Source organism: Oryx dammah, unplaced genomic scaffold, assembly GCF_014754425.2.
Source record: "Oryx dammah isolate SB20612 unplaced genomic scaffold, SCBI_Odam_1.1 HiC_scaffold_22, whole genome shotgun sequence".
NCBI classification, from domain to species: Eukaryota; Metazoa; Chordata; class Mammalia; order Artiodactyla; family Bovidae; genus Oryx; species Oryx dammah.
Genome location: NW_024070206.1, coordinates 34,966,023 through 34,991,762, shown reverse-complemented (window position 1 = coordinate 34,991,762; position 25,740 = coordinate 34,966,023).

Here is a 25,740-nt window from a genome sequence, read left to right as displayed (position 1 = left end):
AGCTCTTAAAGATGTATAAGTAGTACTCACCCTATTTCTGAAACCAGAGAAAATATACATATTTATTTCTAATTAAAGAATAATTTACTTATCGATTCTGCATAACTTTTTTCTATTCAACACAAAAATGTGTGAATTGGGAAGAAAAACAATTTATAGCCTGCATTATAACAATGACATTTTCAGCACCAAACTTTGTATTACCACATTTTCACTACTTGGATTTTCTATTCTTGTATTTCCTAACCCTAGAAGTGAACTAATTCAAAGAATGTCTTTGTCATGCTGGTCAGATGGACATTCAGAGGAGAGCCAGTAGTAGTAGTCAATAATTAGCTACATTTATTATTTCACTTACCAGTGAAGGCAGGAGGAAAAGAGGATGACAGAGGACGAGATGGCTGTATGGCCTCACAGACTCAATAGACATGAATCTGAGGAAGCTCCAGGAGTTGGTGATGGACAGGGAAGTCTGGCATGCTGCAGTCCACGGGGTCAGACACAACTGAGCATCTGAACTAACTACCAGTCACTCTAAAATCCACAGTAGGCATGTTTACAATATGTGTTGAACATTTATACCCCTTCTATTGAAACATTTTATTCCAATTTTGCGCCAATGTACAAAAATAAAATCTACCTGTAAAAATAATTTACCAGCAAAATTTTCACAATGGGATATATATGTAAAACCATGCTAATCTATGAAAACATCTTAATATGACTTTCTCACCTTATAAAAATAAAAAGTGCTATCTTCAACATAATTTGAACATTTTGTTTGTATGAATGCATTCATGTTTTATAATTTTCTCCCTGGTGGTTTTGTTTTGTAAAGTATTGTGAGAGCAATACTGAAGGAAAGGCCCTTAAATAAGATAGTTTCAAAACCTCTTTTTCAATCTTAATGTACACTTTTTGGTTTCAAAGGAAGATTATACTAATATGCCTGAGGAAAAGATGAAGTGTGTACTCTAGACCGACAGATATGCTTAACAGATACCTGACATTGCAGAAAGCATCTAAGGGATCAAACAATATACATCTCTTTTTTTTTTTCTTTTTCTGTATTTCAAGTAAGTGGAAAACTTAAAAATCTGGTAGAGAAGTTATTTTTAGGAATGACTAGTTAACTGCTCCCTGCTAAAACTTTCAAAAAATGTAATCAGTGTCATCAACATGTGGTAAAATCACATTGTTACTCCTCCACTCATGAAACATACTGGGAAATACACATCCTACCAAAGAGAATGAATAGTAAAAAAAAATCTCTTTCAAACCAATGCATATCTAAACGAGAACGGGCATGCTCTTACTTAACTTTAACTGGTCAGATGTACAAAGTAACACAAAATTTAATATGACTACACAATTTCAGACACAACCAGGATGTCCAAGAGACAACACCTTAGCTAGGCTTTCAGGTCTTTCTTAACTCTTTCTTCTCTTCCTTTACCTCTCCCTCCCATGAAAGTGAAAATGAAGGTCACTCAGTCGTGCCTGACTCTTTGCGACCCCATGAACTATACAGTCCATGGAATTCTCCAGGCCAGAATACAAGCGTGGTTAGCCTTGCCCTCCTCCAGGGGATCTTTCCAACTCAGGAATTGAACTGGGGTCTCCTGCATTGGCAGGCAGATTTTTAACCAACTGAGCTATGGGGGAAGCCCTGCTTGAAGGTTTTTACACATTTTTCTAATCACGAGAGGAAAATTTCCAAGATTGAGAAGAGAGGGAAGAAGTAGATGGGAGGCACAAAACCCAACTGTTTCGTAGAAAAAGAAACATAGAACAAGCAGGGCAGCCAGTTCTAGAAAGGTGCTGGCCTGACATCACGTGGTCAGTGTAAACACTGTTATGAGCTGTCCATATTTATGCATGCTGCTCTCATATTTGCTGCCATCAGACCACCATCAACTCAAGCAAAGAATCAGCTGTCAAGAAGTGGCTTTAGCTCCCTGAAGCTGTTGATGATTGCTGTGAAAAAAATTAAAATGTTTCTGCTCCTAGAAACTTCCTGGGAAAGCATATTGTGAAATTATGAAGAGAGTCCCTAGGGAAGACTTGAATACTTTAAACAATGTGTCTACTGAAAAACATTTTCATTCAACTCAAGTATGTTGTGAAAATCAGGGAGAATTAAGGAACTAGTAAAACTAGAAGAGGAATAAGAATTTCTAAGTGCTGCACTGGGATCTTCTGTTATAGGGAGCTTCAACCTCTGGTTTCAGTAGAACTCTGTGGTAGAACTGAATCTGCTCCATGTACTTGGCTGTGTGGTAAATGTGATTTAATCATGTTGCTGTAGTTTAGTTATTCTGAGAGTTAGTTTCGACTTTTTGAATTCTGAGAGTTAGCTTTGACTTTTTGAATCAGGAGGGAAAAAACATTATTCAACTCTCCAATTTTTGAAAAAGTTAATCAGCATTTAAGAACTATGCACAAGAACTCAAGAACTTTGCTATATTAATGGTGATTTAAAAGAAAAATAATAAAAAAACCACCTACTATGAAAAAAATAGCATACCAAATTTAAAAATGTATTAGTTTTGAAAACAGCATACATCATTACCAATTATATTCTAGTTTCTTAAAGGAAATGACATCTGTTAACTTCAGAATCTATTTTTCAATGAATAGACAAATGATTTATTAATTTTTCTCTGTAAAGATTTATAAAGTAAAAAAAACCTTTCAATTAATGACATTCAATGCAATTTTTGAATGAATAAATAAAAGATTAAATATCAAGTTTGGTCTGGAATACAGTAGACATTTCTCATGCGCTGGTTTAGGTAAACTCTGATCTCTTATTTCAGTTGTCTATTCCAGCTACAACTGTGTGACTATTTGTGTAAGGCCTTCACAGTTTCATGCAGGTGCAACCCGACAGGTACTTTATATCATGTTTATATCATGTGACCTCACGTCCCACTGAAGGCCTTTCCTGTAATGAGGTTTGTGGCATGAGAGGATACAGTTTGGTATCCATGAACAAAATATTCAGAAGAACAAGGGATTTAACATTTCATAAGATGAACTTTTGTCCAATGGGACTCAGGACTCAAAGAATTCATCATTCTTTGTTTACATCACAGGATGGATTTTTTGAAAATGAGGTTTCTTGCTTATTTAACATATACTCCAACATGACCAAATCATACTAGCACTTAGCAGCAGCTTTCTCAATAACATCTTTCTAATTCTTTTCACCTTTCTTCTCACTTCTTCTTCTGAGGTTTGTACACTTTCATATAATAACATTTGTTGTTACTTCACCCACTGCATTTTCAGATATCCAGAATGAAACATGGGTGATGTTATTTGAAAATTCCAGTGCTGAATTTGAGATTCATGGGATGTGTGTGTGTGTGTGTCTGTGTGTATATGTGTCTATGTGCAATACTTTAGGTATAGTTTCAGTTCAGTTCAGTCGCTCAGTAGTGTCTGACTCTTTGTGACCCCATGAATCGCAGCACGCCAGGCCTCCCTGTCCATCATCAACTCCCAGAGTTCACTCAGATTCATGTCCATCGAGTCAGTGATGCCATCCTCTTCCAACAACACAAGAGAAGACTCTACACATGGACATCACCAGATGGTCAACACAGAAATCGGATTGATTATATTCTTTGCAGTCAAAGATGGAGAAGCTCTATACAGTCAACAAAAACAACACCAGGAGCTGACTGTGGCTCAGATCATGAACTCCTTATTACCAAATTCAGACTCAAATTGAAGAAAGTAGGGAAAACCGCTAGACCATTCAGGTATGACCTAAATCAAATCCCTTATGATTATACAGTGGAAGTGAGAAATAGATTTAAGGGCCGAGATCTGATAGATAGAGTGCCTGATGAACTATGGACTGAGGTTCGTGACATTGTACAGGAGACAGGGATCAAGACCATCCCCATGGAAAAGAAATGCAAAAAAGCAAAATGGCTGTCTGGGGAGGCCTTACAAATAGCTGTGAAAAGAAGGTATAGTTTAGACCCCAATAAATACTCACAAGGCTTCCCTCATAGTTTAGATGATAAAGAATCCACCTGCAATGCAGGAAATCTGGGTTCAGTTCTCGGTTGGGAAGATCCCCTGGAGGAGGGCATGGCAACCCACTCTAGTATTCTTGCCTAGAGAATCTCCATGGACAAGAGGAGCCTGATGGGCAACAGTTCATGGGGTTGCATAGAGTCGGACATGATTGAGCAACTAAACACAGCAGCAAATACATACAAAAGCAGTATCCAATCCTCTCAGCAAATTTCATACACAGTTTTTAAGAAATCTGACTACATATATGCCCATTATGAAACACTAATCTAACTCTGAGCTCCTTTGACTAAAACAGACTTAGAAAAGGTTGCTTTGGCTTGACCATATCCTTTTTATTCTTTAATTTAAATAATATCTGTTAAATATTATAATTAAAATATCAATTCAGTTCAGTTGCTCAGTCATGTCTGACTCTTTGAGACCCCATGGACTGCAGCAAGCCAGGCTTCCCTGTCCATCACCAGCTCCCAGAGTTTGCTCAAATTCATGTCCATTGAGTTGGTGATGCCATACAACCATCTCATCCTCTGTCATCCCCTTCTCCTCCTGTCTTCAATTTTTCCAGAATCAATGTATTTTCCAGTGAGTCAGTTCTTCGCATCAGGTGGCCAAAGTATTGAAGTTTCAGCTTCAGCATCAGTCCTTCTAATGAATATTCAGGACTGATTTCCTTTAGGACTGACTGGTTGGATCTCCTTGCAGTCCAAGGGACTCTCAAGGGCCTTCTCCAACACGACAGTTCAAAAGCATATAGTCTTAGTTATTATAGTTAATACAATTTAAATCTTATACTATGAAATGTAATTTTATATAAAATATACTTTATATATTTATATAGACCATTGAGGTATGACCTAAATAAAATCCATTATGATTATACAGTAGAAGTGAGAAATAGATTTAAGGGACTAGATCTGATAGAGTGCCTGATGAACTATGGAATGACGTTCGTGAAATTGTACAGCAGACAGGGATCAAGACCATCCCCATGGAAAAAATGCAAAAAAGCAAAATGGCTGTCTGGGGAGGCCTTACAAATAGCTGTGGAAAGAAAAGAAATGAAAAGCAAAGGAGAAAAGGAAAGATAGAAGCATCTGAATGCAGAGTTCCAAAGAATAGCAAGGAAAGATAAAGAAAGCTTTCCTCGGTGATCAATGCAAAGAAATAGAGGAAAACAACAGAACAGGAAAGACTAGAGATTTCTTCAAGAAAATTAGAAATACCATGGGAACATTTCATGCAAAGATGGGCTTGATAAAGGACAGAAATGGTATAGACCTAACAGAAGCAGACTATATTAAGAAGAGATGGCAAGAATACACAGAAGAACTGTACAAAAAAGATCTTCATGACCCAGATAATCATGATGGTGTGATCACTCACCTAGAGCCAGATATCCTGGAATGTGAAGTCAAATGGGCCTTAGAAAGCATCACTATGAACAAAGCTAATCGAGGTGATGGAATTCCAGCTGAGCTATTTCAAATCATGAAAGATGATGTGAAAGTGCTACACTCAATATGCCAGCAAATTGGAAAACTCAGCAGTGGCCACAGGACTGGAAAAAGTTAGTTTTTATTCCAATCCCAAAGAAAGGCAATGCCAAAGAATGCTCAAACTAACACACAATTGCACTCATCTCACATGCTAGTAAAGTAATGCTCAAAATTTTCTAAGCCAGGCTTCAGCAATACATGAACCATGAACTTCCAGATGTTCAAGCTGGTTTTAGAAAAGGTAGAGGAACCAGAGATCAAATTGCCAGCATCTGTTGGATCATGGAAAAAGCAAGAGAGTTCCAGAAAAACATCTATTTCTGCTTTATTGACTATGCCAAAGCCTTTGACTGTGTGGATCACAATAAACTGTGGAAAATTCTGAAAGAGATGGGAATCCCAGACCACTGGACCTGCCTCTTGAGAAACCTATATGCAGGTCAGGAAGCAACAGTTAGAACTGGACATGGAACAACAGACTGGTTCCAAATAGGAAAAGGAGTACGTCAAGGATGTATACTGTCACCCTGCTTATTTAACTTCTATGCAGAGTACATCATGAGAAACACTGGGTTGGAAGAAGCACTAGCTGGAATCAAGATTGCTGAGAGAAATATCAATAACCTCAGATATGCAGATGACACCACCCTTATGGCAGAAAGTGAAGAAGAACTAAAAAACCTCTTGATGAAAGTGAAAGAGGAGAGTGAGAAAGTTGGCTTAAAGCTCAACATTCAGAAAATGAAGATCATGGCATCTGGTCCTATCACTTAATGGGAAATAGATGGGGAAACAGTGGAAACAGTGTCAGACTTTATTTTTTGGGGCTCCACAATCACTTCAGATGGTGATGAAATTAAAAGACGCTTACTCCTTGAAAGGAAAGCTATGACCAACCTAGATAGCATATTAAAAAGCAGAGACATTACTTTGCCAACTAAAGTCCATCTAGTCAAGGCTATGGTTTTTCCAGTAGTCACGTATGAATGTAAGAGTTGGACTGTGAAGAAAGCTGAGCACCGAAGAATTGATGCTTTTGAACTGTGGTGTTGGAGAAGACTCTTGAGAGTCCCTTGGCCTGCAAGGAGATCCAACCAGCCCATCCTAAAGGAGATCAGTCCTGGATGTTCATTGGAAGGACTGATGCTGAAACTCCAGTACTTTGGCCACCTCATGCAAAGAGTTGACTCATTTGAAAAGACCCTGATGCTGGGAGGGATTGAGGGCAGGAGGAGAAGGGGACGACAGAGGATGAGATGGCTGGATGGCATCACTGACTCGATGGACATGAGTCTGAGTGAACTCTGGGAGTTGGTGATGGACAGAGAGGCCTGGCGTGCTGCGATTCATGGGGTTGCAAAGAGTCGACACAACTCAGCCAATGAACTGACTGACTGATAGAACCTTATCATTAAATTATAATTACATTACAAATTATAATTTAATTAAAATATGTTTAATTTCTGAACTAAATTATGCAGCCCAGAAATTAAAAATAAATATATTATGAGGTTTATTAATATAAAGTTTAAAGGTAACAATAGGCTATGTCTTCACCTAGGTGCTTCTCCTCCAACTCTGACATATATCAATACTTCCATGTGAAAGAAACCCCTATGAGTATCTCACTCCTGTCTTCTCTCTGCCCCTTTACTCAGTCGGTCCTTTTGAATGGTCTTAAAAATGCCTTTTGGCCTCCCTGGTGGCTCAGTGGTAGAGAATCTGCCTGAAGTGCAGGGTCAAGAAGATTCCCTGGAGGAGGCAATAATAACACACTCCAGTATTCTTGCCTGGGAAATCCCATGGACAGAGAAGCCTGGTGGGCTACAGTCCATAGTATTGCAAAAGAGTTGGCCATGACTTAGCGACTAAACAACAATCTTTCAACAAGTATAGAATAAAAAACAAATGCATCGTGTTTTTTTCTTTTCTTTCCCTGGAGATTAAATAGTTCTGGGGGCAAGATTTCCTCCAGGCTCCCAGTCAGTTCAGTGTGAGTGTGAGCTGAATGTTACGGGCCTGTCTCATACGGGCTCTTCCCATACTGTCAATGACTGGAATTGGCAAAGGGTTTTCCTGGTGGCCCAGATGGTAAATAATTTGCCTGTAACTCAGTAGACCCTGGTTCAACCTGATCCTTAGGTCAGGAAGATCCCCTGGAGAAGGGAAAGGTTACCCACTCTAGTATTCTTGCCTGGAGAATTTCATGGACAGGGGAGCCTGACAGATTACAGTCTATGTGGTTGCAAAGAGTGGGACACGACTGAGAGACTAACACACACACAGGGCAAAAATGGATAAAAAGTTTTTACAGACATTAATTATGACTGATAACAAAATTATGATTGCATTAATGGTGCTCATGTATTCTTGTAGGTTCTATTTAGCAAAGATTAAAGCTAATTAATATGAACATACTGACTCTATAGAAAAAATTAAAAGCTTAAAAACTGTGCATTGCTCAATGTCCCAATGCCTGAAAAGAAGTCAAAATTCCAGTTTATAATTCTTCTGCGTAAAATAGTATATACTACATTATACTTTAAATTGGTAAAGACATTTCTCTAGAGAGTCAAGTTTTTGTGGTCCAGGTACATTACTTTTACAAACATCATTACACATGTGCTGCTGTACTCAGTCACATTCAACTCTTTGCAACCCCATGGACTGTACCCTGCTGCTTCCTGTGTCCATGGAATTCTCCAGGCAAGAATGCTAAGTGGGTTGCCATTTCCTTCTCTACAGGATCTTCCTGACCCAGGGATTAAACCTGTGTCTCCTGCTTGGCAAGCAGTTTCCTTACCACTGCATCACCTGAGAAGCCATAAGCTTAGATAATTTAGATTGATCAACAGTTGACACACGTGTTAAACTGTGTCACACAAATCTAAGGCGTCTCAAACAACCCTTGAAAATGTAAAACTATAACTATTTGATGGCTTTCTGGGATGGCAAGCACATGACATACACCTCAGTTTTTAAATGAATTTACCTGGTGGAGTTACTGAAAATTGTTACTTTATATCTTGGACAATAGCTATAGCATTCAATTATTTTCACCTTAAATATAACTAATGCAATGTTGCTATTTTCCCAGCAATACTTAGCCAATATAATTGTTTCTAGATAGAATAAGAATAAAAAATTATTGTTTGTTATGACGGAGGTCATGCATGCAAATCACTAAAGAGTCCTACCATTAAACATCAGTTCAGATATATAACTGTGATAATAGCAATATATGGCAATTTTCAAAGCTTACTATTCACAAAGGTATTAAACAGAAATATTATTCTGTTAACATCTTATAGTTTAAAAAATATTTTCCTAAATGTATGGCTCTTTTACTTTATTATTTAACAGATCATTTCAAAGCTATCTAATTTTTAGTGTTTTATAATACAAAATTTAAAAATCTATGATCTTTTGGATTGTATACCATTATTACATATTTCAGTTTTTAATGTTTTGTTATAGTCTATTAATCTAGAGATCAATGTGAACTTTTATGTGTACTAGTTTTGTAATTAAAATAAAACAGTGTATTAGAGCAATTATATTGCAACAATAAATATTTTGGAGTGCTAAAATAACACAGTTGATAAAGAACATTTCTTCCAAAATTTGTTGTCTAGTGGTAGATGCATAAATAATCGAAACATTACAATGCAGTCAATGCATTTACATAGTGCTATGATAAATAACTTCTAATATGGACATGCTCGGGAAGACACCTAACTGAGACCTGGTGGTGGAGGATGGGGGTTAATTTTTTGACTAAAATGCTATTTAAGCTAAGATTATATACATATCACTAGGATTTCCCATGTTTTCTGTGTTCTCTTCTTCTGGTCTCTTTTCACAGACATTCTAGTTGTCCTCTTCTGTGTACTTGGTTATAGAATACTTCCTCACTCCAGTCCCTACTCCTTTGGGTTTAGGAACAGCTGCAGGATATATGTGAACCACTGAAAGGGAATGGCAGTGATGTCTTGAAGTGCTTCTGTGCAATTCACCTAAATAAACTTTGGTTGTTATAAACTGTTAAGATTTGGAGAGCTGATTATTACTGCAACATATCTTACTCATCTTAACTGATAAATATAAGAATGATAAATGGGCATCAAAAACTAGGAACAAAGGTAGAGTAATATAGACTAAGAGGACAGCTTATTCAAAACCCTAGAGGTAAATAAAATAATGTCAAAAGTAAACAAAAAATTAAATAACAATCGGAGCCCAGTAATATGTAAGGGAAATCTACAGGGTATGTGTATGTGTGTGTGTGGAGAAGGGGCTTCTGAGCTCTGAGGTTGGAGAGATAAGAAGGGCCTTTGTTCTTTGTCTTAACAGTAAGAAGAAGTTGTTGAAAGGTTTAAGCTTTGTTAATCGGGCAGATAGATTTGTGTTCTATAAAGATCACTCATTAAAATGTGGCAGATGGCTTGGAAGCAGGCAAGATTAGAGAAAAAACTGTCACTAAGCAGATTGTTGTCATAGGAAAAAAATGTATACTTGAATAATACTGGTAACTATGGGCGTGGAGACAAGTAAATGAAGTTATATCATGTGTAGAATTAGAATATACAGGACTTCTTAACTATTTTGGTGTACTGAAGTCAAGAGCAATTTCTGGGATGAAATGGAAAGTGGACTTTGCTGGCAATTCAGGTGTTAAGACTCCATGCTGCCACTTTACAGGGCATGAGTTCAATTCCTTGTCAGGGAACTAAGATCCCACATGCCATGTGATGCAGCCAAAAAAAAAGAAAAAACAAAGCACAGAAAGAATAGGTTTTGTGAAAAAATAGTGGATCCAATTATAAGCAAACTGAATTTGAGGAGCTTCTGAGACAACCAGCTACTGGACATTCTATTGGAGAAGCATGATTCCCTGGGATGATGGTAGACATTGACTGGTCATTAACATCTCCCAGGGACAAAGAATACAGAAGAAAAATAGAAGAATGTCTGGCTTTGGAAGATAATATTAAATAAGGAGATGTCAACATGAGAAATAGTGAATAGAGAGACAGAAGGGCTATCAAGATTTTTCAGAATCATGGAGGACAAGCAAAGTGATTCAGGAAGAAATGAATGTCCAGCTGTACCAGGAAGTCAAACAAATTAAGGATGAAGAAGTGATTAGAGTCCTCAGTAGGAAAGTCACTGCATAACTTAAGGACATTGCAGTGGAACAGCAGAGGAAGAAGTCAGATTACTTTGAGTTGAGGAATCAGTGAAAGATAGAGATGGAGGCAGTGAAATTGTTTGGAGACAGAGATGAAGCTGTGGGCAACAGAAATGTGGCAATGAAGCAATGCTTTTTGTTTGTTTGTTTTTAAACAAATTCAGAGTGTTTAAAGTTCATGAAAAATACAAAAGCCTAAAGAAATGGAGTGATGGTGTATAATAGCATGCATCTGTAAGACGGCAGGAATGAAGGAGATCTCCATGCTGTGATAAAAACCAAAACAAGGAGAAAGGAAATGACTTCTTTCCTTTATGTGACGGTCTTAGGTTTTACACACAAACACAAAAGTTAATAATGTTTTTTCCTCTCTAAAGTTGGAAGTCAGGTTATCTTACAAGGGCAAGAGGCAAGGAGATGGAACCTAAGGTTTGAAGAAAGTAAACAATGAAATATTTTTTCTGGGGAAGGAGATGGAAGAATGTGGAGGACAATGAAGATGAATTGCTGAGCAGAACTAAGGTCTCAGTAAGAACAGAGATCTGAATATTTAGTGGTGCTGGCCTATAAATATCCAGAGAACACAATCCAGTGGACAGTCAAGATGACAGTCAAGTGGCATTTGATACTGAATAGGACCTTCATCCCAGCTCCCAACACAGAGGACACGCAGATTTTTATCGAGAACGCTTCAAAGTTTTCAGTGCCTCAGGGGAGAACCACCTCCTCTTTATGAACTCTGTCTACAGTTAAAAGATGCCACAGCTTGTATTTATTTGTTTCAGAGAACAAAATGTTGTTGTTGTCGTTCAGCCCGTCAGTCATGTCTGACTCTTTGGGACCCCACGGACTGCAGCACACCAGGCTTCCCTGTCGTTCACTGTCTCCTGGAGTTTGCTCAGTGGAAATAATGTTTTTGAAGGAATTAGGGCATTGAAGGGTAGCACAGTGGAAGATCAAACAAAAAGAACTAAGAGGAGGATATCCCAGGGAAAGAGAGTTTAATAGACTTCCTTAGATATTGGACAAGAATTCAAATATCTAGGGTTTGTTTCAAATTTTCAATTGTTTCCTGATAAATAAGGGTTTATTTTTTTAAAAAATAAAAAAATATATATAAATATGGGTTTAGTGGTACAATGCAATTTTTATAGTAATCAGGGGCCTTGGACAGAGGTCCTTGATAGATATACAGCATTTGAATATATTTTTTACTCTTTGCCCAATGGAATATCAACAATGAAAACAAAAAAGCAAAAATATTCCTGCTCACTGATCATCTTTTTGTAAAAGGAATAAATTATTCCAAAATGATAATAGGACTTATCTCTGGCAAGTGGAATTATGGGATTATTAATTTTCTTTCAAATGATTTTCTAACTTTTAAATGTTTATAATCACCATTTTAAAACACCTCTCCTGTTTATTTTGACTATGCCTATAATTCTGCCATTAGAGTCATTATTTGAGGCAAAGTGTTACATTGGTCTCAACTTTTCAAATGCAAATCCCCTTAACACCATCAAGCTTATTAGTTTGTTAGACTACTTTTTCTCTAGTAGGAATAATAAGAAATAATAAGGCAATACTTTGGGGATTTCCTGAAGACTGTGAAATATAAGATAGAGGCACTATTGATTAAAAATTGTGTATTATTAATTTAACAAAAATCATTTGTGTATTCTAACTTTTTAAGACACTTTTTGCAATTGTGTATCAGCAAGTTAGTTTTTTCTAGTGAAATACAAAAGATGTCCTTTGCCTGTACAGAAAGAAAAAATAAAAATAAAAAACAGAAGAGAAGGAAATAAGATCTTCCCATGACATTTTTATTTATACCAATTCTATAATCCTCAATCTCCCTGTTTTTATTAGAGTTCAGCTTTTGCCGTTAATGCTATGACATCTTTGAAGTTAATGCTATGATAAGTATCTAGATGTAACCTATCAAAGGAAAAGATGTTTTAATCAGATATTCCTGATTCATGGCAAAGTCATTGACTTCACTGGAATTATTCCTTCCAGTTTTGTGTTAAATATTATAGTATCTTCATAATGCTCTCCTGGTGTCTCAGTGGTAAAGAATTGCCCCACAATGCAGGAGACACAAGAGACACAGGTTCTTTCCCTGGGTTGGGAAGATTCTCTAGAGTAGGAAATGGCAACCCATTCCAGTATTCTTGGAAAATTCTATGGACAGAGGAGCCTGGCGGCCTACAGCCCATGGGGTTGCAAAAGAATCCAACACATGACCGAGCTAACAACAACCAATCTTCATACCAAATGCCTCTAAAATTAAGTCTCAGTTTTTCAGCTAAGTTTTATGTCATTGGCCATTGGTGCCTGTATTACATACATCATGGCACTCCTTTTTTACTATAAACAAGGTAATTCAAAGAGAAAACAGAAATATCTGCAGATGAGAAAGAATATTTTGAAAATTTTAAATACTATCATTTAAAGTTTACCCTAGCACATTGATTTGAAGAACATTTAAGAGCCAAAAGGAAGCTTAACAATTCATTTATCTAAAACTAAGGATCACAATTAGTTTAAGTTATGCAATGCCCTCAATAAAATAAATGGCAGTTTTAACCTGAAGCACATTTTTGTTACTATTTTGCTAAATCTTTGTAGAAAAAAAATGATTTGAATCATTTGCAAGTTATATAAGCCATTAATGATTTTGGCCCAAGGTATTAACTTGTATTTAAGTGATTTCCAAAGCCTGTTTCACAGTAGTCCAGGCATTAATCATCTGTTATATCTTAATTAAGTGAACATTTCCAGGTTTACATATAAGATACTATCTCTGGCAATTATAGTATTAGAGAATAACTAGTGATTTAAATTTTGTTGAAGAAAAACAGTGTTAACCACATTATAATGGACCTTTTTAAAATTATAAAACAAAGGAGATGAAGAAATCACAAACATAAGAGATTTACAGCAATGTTCATGGAACTAGAAAGAAAATACTTGCAATACAATACTAAATAAAATACAATGTCCTTTTGTAAAAGCAAAATAAAATACATAAATAATTAATTTTGGAAATAGTTTGAGAGAGAGTGATTTTCTAGTGTTCTAAGCTTTTGATTCTGAATAAAGGTGCCCAAGTGTTAACAGTGACTGATTACTATTTAAAAGGACCAACTTTGGGGGTGTAAAATTACAGGTATATTAGGTAGATGAAGGATTTTAAATAATTTGAAATAAAATAAATTTATAATATTTACATATTTTTGTTGTTTGCTTGTGAGTGCTGTCACCTCGGACTCTTTGCACCACGTGCAGTAGCCCACCAGGCTCCTCTGTCCATGGGATTTCCCAGGCAAGAATACTGGAGTCGGTTGCCATTTTCTTCTCCAGGGGATCTTCTTGACTCAGGTATCCAGCCAGCATCTCTTGTGTCTCCTCCATCGGCAGGTGGATTCTTTACCACTGCGCCACCTGGGAAACCCTCAATATTTACATAAAGTTTTAGACATATTTTATATGTTTATATTATCTTTTAATGGCAGAGTAAACAAACTCATGCCATCAATAATATGTATCTAATTTGAACCCATTTGGTTTATTCATAATTTAAAAGCAAAAGTTATTGTTAGGTTCACTTGTGAAAACTTAGGTAGACAATTTGTGCCTGTTTACACTGAATTAGAGAAAATAGAAAACTAAATAGCAAGTTAATTTGCTCAGCAGGAGGCAGGTTGATCCAAGAAATGTTTCTGTAATCAGTATAGTTAGAAACTATCTGAATGGTACTGACTATCAGCCTTAAATCGTTACATCTTTTTTGAACCGCTGATTGATCACTGTATCCAGAAAACTGACCCAAGCATTTCACACATACCTACTTTTGTCTTTTAACTTCAGACATCATTTAAAAGAATGAAAAATTCATCTTTTTTATTGTTTTACACTTGCCTGAAATATACTTTTCATGGTTTAAAGGCTCACAAAAAGAAAGAGAACAAACCTTTTTATTAAATGGCTACTTCAGTGGCAACCCACTCAAGTACTCTTGCCTGGAGAGTCCCACAGACAGAGGAGCCTGGCTGGTTACAGTCCATGGGGTCGCAAAGAGTTGTACGTGACTGAGGGACTAATACTTTCATTTTTCATGCAAACAACTGTCAAAAAATATCTAGTGTTTTGGACATGCCAGCAGTTCTTTTTAATATTGTACAGGCTATAAATTTTTAAATTCTTTTTTTCCCACTCCTTTTGCAAAAACCTAAGAGCGTACAAGTAAAGTAAACAAAGGCCTAGACTATGATATAACAGTTAGACATAAGGAAGGGTCAATGATTTTTTTTTTTTCCTTTGTGCCATAACAATTAAGCTTGGCTAGAAATACAACTTGTTCTGTTTTGAAATGTATCAGGATGTTTAGCAAAGTGGGTTTGAGTTTATTCACACTCTATTATGCCTTGATAATGGTCATTCCAAGACTGATAAATGCATAAAAATGGTTAATTGACAAATACTTTAGGTAGAGAAATTCTCTCCTTAGTTTTTCTGTTTATTCCTTTTTTTTTTTTTTTTCTGGCTTATTTAATCATCTTTTGTTTTTCCTGCCAAGTATTTGTTGAGTGCCTGCTGTGTTCAAGGCACTCTTAAGGACAGTGGGAACACAGTAGTAAAAAATAATGCAGCTTCACCTCCTACTTCCCTTCATGGAGTGTAATGTATGATTGTGCAGCACACTAAAAGAAGAAACACAAGTGTGATAACTGCTATAAACTATGAAAATACAGAGTGCTATAAGAGCCTGTGGCACAGCTCATCAGCGTAATTTTGGGCCATATACTCAGAAAAGTTATCTTGTAGGATGTAACATGATCAACTAACAAATTGCAACAGGAGATATAACTTTAACATATATATCAGTGTAGGTGGGTGAGAAGATAGGTAAATGTACATAAAAAGAACCCCAGGTTCTGATTGAATAATAAAATACTGCAAGGGACTTAAAATCTTCAGTGAAAGCCTTGTGTTCATTGTGAAAATTCTATAAATTTTATATACAATGGTTTCATTTTTCTGTATGTACATTTTAATTTTTTTTTGCTTTTGGTTTTAATTTTAAAATTGTTATCATTTATTTTTTATTGAGACAACTGGTTTGTAACATTACATAAGTTTTGGCTGTATAAAATCTTACTTCTGTGTATAGAACAGTATGCTCATCATCAAATATTTAGTTATCACTGGTCATATATGGTTGATCATCACCTCTTTTGTTTTCCCTTCCTGGTTCCTTCCCCTCTGGTAACCACTCTACTCTTCTTTGCCTCTACATGTTTGCTTTTGTTTGGTTTGTTTCATTCATTTATTTTGTTTTGGTTATTTTGCTTTTTATAGTCCACATATAAATGAAATCATATAGTATTTCTTTTTTTCTACTTAGTTCATTTCATTTAGCATAGACAATTTCATCTTTTGTGTGCTGATAATATTTCATTACATATACATATGTATATGTATATATATATTCTACATCTTCTTCATCCACTCATCTGTTGAAGGACACTTTAGTTGTTTTCATTTTACAGCTATTATAAATAATACTTCTGCTCAGAAATAAATTCTGGTTGGGTAGAATTTGCAATATAGAACATACAACAGCTGATGTGGAAGATAAAATCTGAGAAAACAGCAAAATTGTATAAAGCATAGAAAATGACAAAAAATGTATTATCAATATTTTAGAAGTCCAGTATATGGCAGTTATTTATTCCTGAAATGAGAATAAAAAAGCCACAGAAGCAAACATCACATCTATAAGAGAGACTGCCTAAAGCAGACCAATACCTTTACCTTTGGATCATATTTCAGAAATATTAATCACCAGATTAATGTCCAGACTAAGAAACATTAAATGTGGTGGGAAAGAATTTTAAAAAATATGGAAACAACCATCAAAACAACAGCAAATACAAGGCAAAAATAAGTAAATAAATAAAGGCAGAAATCCTAGAGTAATGACAACAAGGTTGTCATTAAAAAATGTCATAGACGGTTGTCTTTTATTTTTTGAGATAACCAAAGATTATTTTCAAATTTTAAAATTTTGAAAAAACTATATTACTCGGATATTTTTAAAACTCATAAAAATGCATCAAAATCTTTAGGAAGTTAATACAGAGATCTTAAAATTGAAAAAGTCATGATTAAAAAAAATAGTAGCAATTAAGCATGTAATATAGGATAAATACAGGAAAATAAATGAACTTATCTTACATTAGAATGATAATGATGCTGCTGCTGCTGCTGCTAAGTCGCTTCAGTCATGTCCGACTCTGTGCGACCCCATAGACGGCAGCCCACCAGGCTCCCCCGTTCCTGGGATTCTCCAGGCAAGAACACTGGAGTGGGTTGCCATTTCCTTCTCCAATGCATGAAAGTGAAAAGTGAAAGTGAAGTCGCTCAGTCATGTCTGACTCTTAGGGACCCCATGGACTGCAGCCCACCAGGCTCCTCCATCCATAGGATTTTCCAGGCAAGAGTACTGGAGTGGGGTGCCATTGCCTTCTCTGATAATGATGCTAAATAGTTGTCATATATTTGTTACAGAATGAAAAGGAAATAAAAAATTTAAAATAAAAAGCTTACTATAAAACAAAGCAAATTAAAACTTTTGAAAAGTCAGCCAAGTTGTTTTTGTATTTATGATTAGAATAATATGTCTCTAAAAACATCGCAAAACAAATTTTTAGCTAAAGGCTGTTTGGATTAAAAACAAGGATACACATATTCTAAATCATTTCAGAATTATTTATACAACAGAAAATTCATAAAAGATTAAAAATACAGTAGATATGGCAAAACATTATGTTTTAAATTCTGTTTATATGAAGCAAACATTTAAGACTGTATCAAAATAAGAAATTGGGAAAATATCTGCTTCTAAAATATTAGATTAAGAGCTTAAAGCCAAAGATATACCTTATAAAATCTACAAGCAATGAAGGGATAAAGAACAATATTAATATCAGGCAAAAATAATACAAGAGAAGCACAATCAGTAATGAGTACCAAACAAACTTGAACTTCAATGCACCAAATTAAGAGACGTGCAGTGAAAAACAAGGTTGACCAAAGAAAGAGAAATCAATAGATTTCTAATTTTATTGGCCTTCTTTAACACATTATCCTTATTTCACCCTAAAAAAGAATGCTCATGCTGTGTCTCAGTCATATCCAACTCTTTGCAATCCTTTGCACTGTGGCCCATCAGGCTCCTCTGCCCATGGGAATTTTTCAGACAAGAATATAGAGTAGGTTGCCTATGTATGTGAATTTAAAACAGAGAATTAGTTTAATCCAATCAACATAATGGACCTGGTTCAGTTCAGTTCGGTCACTTAGTCCTGTCCGACTCTTTGAGAACCCATGAATCGCAGCACGCCAGGCCTCCCTGTCCATCACCAACGCCCGGAGTTCACTCAGACTCATGTCCATCGAGTCAGTGATGCCATCCAGCCATCTCATCCTCGTTTGTCCCCTTCTCCTCCTGCCTCCAATCCCTCCCAGCATCAGAGTCTTTTCCAATGTGTCAACTCTTCCAATGAGGTGGCCAAAATACTGGAGTTTTAGCTTTTGCATCATTCCTTCCAAAGATATCCCAGGGCTGATCTCCTTCAGAATGGACTGGTTGGATCTCCTTGCAGTCCAAGGGACTCTCGAGAGTCTTCTTCAACACCACAGTTCAAAACCATCAATTCTTTGGCGCTCAGCCTTCTTCACAGTCCATCTCTCACATCCATACATGACCACTGGAAAAACCATAGCCTTGACTAGACGGACCTTAGTCAGCAAAATAATGTCTCTGCTTTTGAATATACTATCTAGGTCGGTCATAATTTTTCTTCCAAGGAGTAAGCGTCTTTTAATTTCATGGCTGCAGTCACCATCTGCAGTGATTTTGGAGCCCCCAAAAATACAGTCTGACACTGTTTCCACTGTTTCCCCATCTATTTCCCATGAAGTGATGGGACCAGATGCCATCATGTTCGTTTTCTGAATGTTGAGCTTTAAGCCAACTTTTTTGCTCTCCTCTTTCCCTTTCATCAAGAGGCTTTTTAGCTCCTCTTCACTTTCTGCCATAAAGGTGGTGTCATCTGCATATCTGAGGTTATTGATATTTCTCCCGGCAGTCTTGATTCCAGCTTGTGTTTCTTCCAGTCCAGCGTTTCTCATGATGTACTCTGCATAGAAGTTAAATAAGCAGGGTGACAATATACAGACTTGACGTATTCCTTTTCCTATTTGGAACCAGTCTATTGTTCCATGTCCAGTTCTAACTGTTGCTTCTTGATCTGCCTACAGATTTCTCAAGAGGCAGGTTAGGTGGTCTGGTATCCCCATCTCTTTAAGAATTTTCTGCAATTTATTGTGATCCACACAGTCAAAGGCTTTGGAATAGTCAATAAAGCAGAAATAGATGTTTTTCTGGAACTCTCTTGCTTTTTCCATGATCCAGCAGATGTTGGCAATTTGATCTCTGGTTCCTCCACCTTTTCTAAAACCAGCTTGAACCTCAGGGAGTTCACGGTTCACATATTGTTGAAGCCTGGCTTGGAGAATTTTGAGCATTACTTTACTAGCATGTGAGACAAGTGCAATTGTGTGGTAATTTGAGCATTCTTTGGCATTGCCTTTCTTTGGGATTGGAATGAAAACTGACCTTTTCCAGTCCTGTGGCCACTGCTGAGTTTTCCAAATTTGCTGGCATATTGAGTGCAGCACTTTCACAGCACCATCTTTCAGGATTTGAAACACCTCAACTGGAATTCTAACTGGACCTAAGTGATATGGAAATCCTTCCTGGTGGCTCAGTTGTAAGGAATCTGTTTGCAATGCAGGAGACCTAGGTTTAATCCTTGGGTTGGGAAGATACCCTGGAGAAGGGAATGGCAACACACTGCAGTATTCTTGCCTGGGAAATCCCACAGACAGAGAAACCTGGCTAGCTACAGTCCATGGGGGCTCAGAGTCTGACAGGACTGAGCTACTAACACTTTCACTTTCACATGCTTTACTAACTTTTTACTCACATTTCACATCTCCACTTTTATGTTCAATGGGCTAGTTATATAAATTTTTATGTAAAAATTATAATTTTAAAATAAATTTTAAAAATGTAAAATAATCATGTATGTTGAAAACCAAAAGCATCATTCATTCTTTTTTTTTTTTTTTGACCATGAGGTTGCAGGATCTTAGTTTCCCCACCAGGGATTCAACTTTGTCCTGACAGTGAAAGTGCCAAATCAGTCTTACCACCATGGGACCTCCAGGGAATTCCTCAAAAGCATTTTTCAAAGTAAACTTTCTATTTGACAAAGCAGATTTTTTTGAACGAATAAAAATAATATTAAAAAAAACATTTATATAGAAAATATGAATAATGATGTTTTAAGGAAAAAACTGAGTAATGTAGACTGAAATGTTTCAGTTCAGTTCAGTCACTCAGTTGTGTCTCTTTGTGACCCCATGAACTGCAGCACACCAGGCCTCCCTGTCCATCACCAACTCCCAGAGTTTACCCAAACTCATGTCCATTGAGTCAGTGATGCCATCCAACCATTTCATCATTTGTTGTCCCCTTCTCCTCCTGCCTTCAATCTTTCCCAGCATCAGGGTCTTTTCAAATGAGTCAGCTCTTCACAACAGGTGGCCAAAGTATTGGAGTTTCAGCTTCAACATCAGTCCTTCCAATGAATAGCCAGGACTGATCTTCTTTAGGATGGACTGGTTGGATCTCCTTGCAGTCCAAGGGACTCTCAAGAGTCTTCACCAATGCCACAGTTCAAAAGCATCAATTCTTCGGTCCTCAACCTTCTTCACGGTCCAACTCTCACATCCATACATGACTACTGGAAAAACCATAGCTTTGACTAGATGGACCTTAGTTGGCAAAGTAATGTCTCTGCTTTTTAATATGCTGTCTAGGTTGGTCACAACTTTTCTTCCAAGGAGTAAGTGTCTTTTAATTTCATGGAAGCAATCACTGAAATGTATGGAAAATGGCTAAATCATCATTTGCAAAACTTACATTATTAATGTAGGCAAAGAAAGTCAAATTAGCTATTCATATAGAACATAGAAAGTTATCAATATCTCTCCATTAAAAATGAAAACAGTAATAAAAACACAGTTTTTATAAATAGAAGTTGAAAAAGCTTCACTATATCTAAGATTTTATTTTTTAAGCCAAAAATAGATAAAATTAGTCCCTTGAAAATATGATTAAGAATAAAAGAACAAAATTGTTCCTAATTCATACCCATCAGCAGCATTTTAGATGATACAAAAACATCAGGTAAAAGGGGAAAATAGTTGAGGGGAAAATTATTATCTCAGACTTTTATTTTATTAAAAAAATTAGATACTTTTGAATGCAGATAATGCTTCCTTGAAAAGAAATAGGGTTAGTCCTCAATTTTAACAAACAGTGATGTTGCTGAAAAGCAGCAGAAAATGCTGTATACTTTCTGAGAGATGTGTTGTATTCAAACTTTGTATATCCTGTAAATGTATTCATTTATACTTAAAGAAATTTCAGTGTGCTTTCAAATGAGGTTTGCCTAATTCTAGAATGTTGCTTTTTAAATTGTACAATGTAGTTTTAAAACAGGCTTAAAAATAGAAAATAAACAGAATAGTTTCTCTCTCAATATGGTTTTGCTGTAACTAACATAACTATCATTCCAATGATATCTGTTTTGCATTGTGATCTTCAAAATTCTATTAATTTTCTTGTTGTACATATTTTTCCTAGGCCATTATATCCAATTCATTATTTTAACACATACACTGGTAACTCCTGATCACTATTACCAGCTTAGAGCTATAATACCTGTGAATTCAATATTTCTATTTGGAAGGTCTCAAAATGTCTCAATTTTGATGTAGCTCAAATAGAACCTAACACTAGCCCACCCACCAAATCTGTATTTCCTTCAGTATTATACAAATTCAATAAGTGTAATCACCATTCCTCTAAGACAGGAATCTGTCAGCTATCTCAAATGCTCTTCTTTCTGTTATCAACCTAACAAAGAAAATTAAAGTTAGGGTTATATTTTAAAACATAACCTTATTAAGATATTTTCTATTCCATATCCCTATTGCAATTGCCAAGAATCTCTAAGGTGGTTATCTTCACTCCAGAGTTTTAAATTCCTACTTCCAATTTATCCTCCAGACTGCTTTTACTATTATTATTACTGTCCTCTAAAGTCTACTTCTAAGCTTTATAACACTTCAGACAAGTTCTTCCAATAATCCTTTACCTTTATAAACATTTCACATCTGTTGCTTTCTTGACCCTCTACTCTAGACTTAGCCAGATTGCTTTTTGTCCTGATACCATGTCTTTTTTTATCTCCATAATATTGAACTTGTTCTTTCCTGAAAACTCTTGTTTATTCTTCCTTGTTCTCTCTCCCTGCATTTTTCAAGCTGTGTAAGCATTCCCTATAAAGCTCCCTTTGATTTCTTATAAGCAGAATAAGTTGCTCATTCTGTCTCATAAACTGCCATACTTCCTCAATTACATGTTCTTCTTCTGCTGTATTTGATTATATATGAATTTGCTTCTGTATAATGTTTGGCAATCAGATGTATTGAGACTTATATATGTATGTGTATATATATATATATATGTATATATATATAATGTTATAATTAGCCCTATATGATTACATATACACATATATGCAATCCAATAGGAATAATTTTAAACAGAATATTGGGATATTGGGTGTTGAGATTAGAAAAAGTTAAAGTAGTCTAGGAGTGAGATCTTTTCAATTTAAACCTTGAGAGAAATAAACATAACTACAATTAAGGTAGTCTCAATTTAGACCTAAAGTAAGCATAGTATTCAGAAACAAAAGCTACAAGTGTGTGCTTTAACACTAACTAAAAATGCACAAAGCTAAGGTTATATTCAAATATATGTTTTTTCCCTCCAGATCTATACTTTCTGCACAGTATTTCTCACCGTACAACAGCTGTAAAAATATACATTCTTGCCTGGAAAAGTCCATGGACAGAGGAGCCTGGCAGGCTGCAGTCCATGGGCTTACATGACTGAGCATGCGTGCATGAGGGTGGAGGGAGATGGGTTGGTAGCAATAAACTGGTAGAACTGAAAAAAAATATATATATAGTTATAATAGTACCACATAAGTTATTTTCTCTGCTGAAATGTTATGCAGAGAGAAAATTCCTCAGTGATCTTGAATTCAGAGTGCTTTAAAAGATTGTATTGCAAGTCATGTACAAATCAGAAAATCTTTGCAAATATCTGTATATTTTTCCAATGAAATGCCTTTAGAGACAAAATTGTCTTCCCTTATTTACTATGGTTTTTCTATTTTAGGTATCTAAAAACTGTGTTGTGTTTTGTGTCAAATTTGCTTCCTTGGTTTTATAATTAAAATATTGTTATTAATTCCCAAGTATAATACTTTTCTACAAATAAAAATAACTGTACTCCTGGTCTCTTAATACTCAAACTGAAGGGAAATTTTCAGGTATAAAGATAATTTTATTTTATTTTATTTATTTTAAATTAGTTATTTTGACATTTGTCAAAAGTTCTTAAGTTGGCCCATGGTAGGCAATATAATGATCTTCAAGGGATGTTCATGTACTAATCTCTGAAAACTGTGATGTGATATCTCATGTACAGAAAGGGCCTTTGCTGATGTGATGAATGATCCTAAAATGGAGAAAATATCATGAATTATCTCAGTGAGCCCAAGATAGTGACCAGGGTCATTATGATGGAACAAGGAAGGCAGAATAGTCAACCAGAAGAGGAGATGCAACAACAGAAGTCAGAGAGAGGAATCTGAAGACGCAAGTGGTCTCTAGAAGCTGGAAACAGATTCCTTCTAGCTTGCTGCCCTGTCAGCGTCTTGATTTTAGAACTTCTTGCCTCTAGAACTGTAAGACAATGATTTCTATTGTCCTAAGTCACTCAGTTTGTGCTAATTTGCTACAGCAGCAATAAGAAACTAGACTGTGGCCATGAACAGAAATGCCTTAGATCATAGAAATAGTTTTGTAAAACATGGGGAAGAGAACTAATATATATTGAATACATTGATGTATCAGGAATAAGACAGGCTATACACTTTGCAAATATTATCTCATTTTATTTTCAAAATTTTGTAAGGTAGAAATCACAAACAATGGAACTGATGTTCAAAAGGAGTATCCTTGGCTTTGAAATGTATTGTTCTAATGCATGTTTGACTAATTTTATTTTATTTTATTTGTTGTCGTTGTTGTTGTTTTTGACTAATTTTAAATCAAAGTCATTTTTGAATATGAAAACATCTCAAAGAAAATTATCATCCTTGGCTTATTTTCATTAAAATAACTATTTTTTAAATTGACTTTAGTAGACCTTTATATATTTTTGTGATTCATAAAGGATACTTTCTAAAGTGCCATGATTTGATTTTGTCCCATTTCTATTTCTGATATCATTACTTTGTAAGTTTATATTTAAAGAATTGAGATATTATCAACTCTATTTGCCATTTTATTTCAGATATGTAAAAATTAGTTTATGTTCTAATTTATTCTACTTAATTGTGGCTTTTTCCTACTAACTGAATTCTTAGTTTTATAGAGTTGTTTTTGTTTATCTTTTACCTTTTCTTCTGATGCATTTGTTCATAAAATAGTGATCTATTGATATTTCTGGCATTATCAAAGAATCATCAATGGAAGTCTTAAGTTTTCTATTAGTCTGAGTCTTCTGCGGCTCTTCTGAATCATTATTTAGCATTTCAAAGTTACAAAACATTTAGTGTTAAAGAGTGTACCATGCAGGTACCATTCAGGTACCATGCAATATACCACTTAGTACAAGCAGAATATTGGAGCTACTGGGGATTCCTACAAACAGAGAAGCAAAGTGGTTAGCATCATCCCATACAGATATTTGCTTAGGATCTAGTCTACTTGGACTGAAAACACCATGGAAAGTACTCCCAAAAAGTCTTTCCATTTGATGAAAGCTCTCTATGTTGAAGAATTTCCCAGGTGGCTCAGTGGTAAAGAATCAGTCTGCATTGCCAGAGATGCATGTTCAATCCCTGGATTGGAAAGATCCCCTGGAGAAGGAAATGGTAATTCACCCCAGTGTTCTTGCCTGGAAAATCCATGGACAGAGGATCCTGGCAGGCTATGGTTCACAGGGTTGCAAAGGGTCAGACATCTTCAGGTGACTAAACAACAACTCCTTGTTTAAGGGGTTAGACCAGCAAAACTGTAAGCTCTCTAATCAAGGAAGGGCTTTGCTAGAAAGAAGTGTTTGAAACTCAGTGGCTCAAACCACTCAGATCTTCCACTGAACTAACTCTGAGTTCTAGGAAAATTTGCTAAGCTGCTGGGGAAAAAAAAAAAAAAGGAAAGAAAGAGAATGTACCAAGGTCAGATAAATTGCATCAGTGACTAGGAGAATCTGGGAACTTCTGAGAACTTGAGACAGTTCTCCTTTTCATCAAAGTGGTGTTGGTCCAAACACCTGCAAAGTTTGCATTATATATTCTAAAGCTTTTGTATGCACGGTAATCACCTGGAGGGCTTGTTAAATTAAACTACAGAGCTCTGGGCCCTTTCCTAATTGGTTCTCAGACATTCCCAGGAAATGTTGATGCTTCTGGTCCTCCAGGAGAGGCCCTATCTTTGAGAAACACTAAAGTGTGTTGCAGCCTATTTTCATCTCTCGAGTTTTTAATGTGCACTGCCTGTGGATTTGGAAGGCTGTCTCTGCATTCTTCACATAAATTATTTATCTTTTCAAAATTCACCACTTTCAAGACATCATCTTTGTCCCTGACTTTCTTCAGCCTGTGTTAGTTAGCCCTTATAAATATTCTTGTCTTTTGTTCCTGTATCTATTGTAACCAGCTTTTTGTCTCTCCTCTATATTATATTAATATATATTATATATTATAT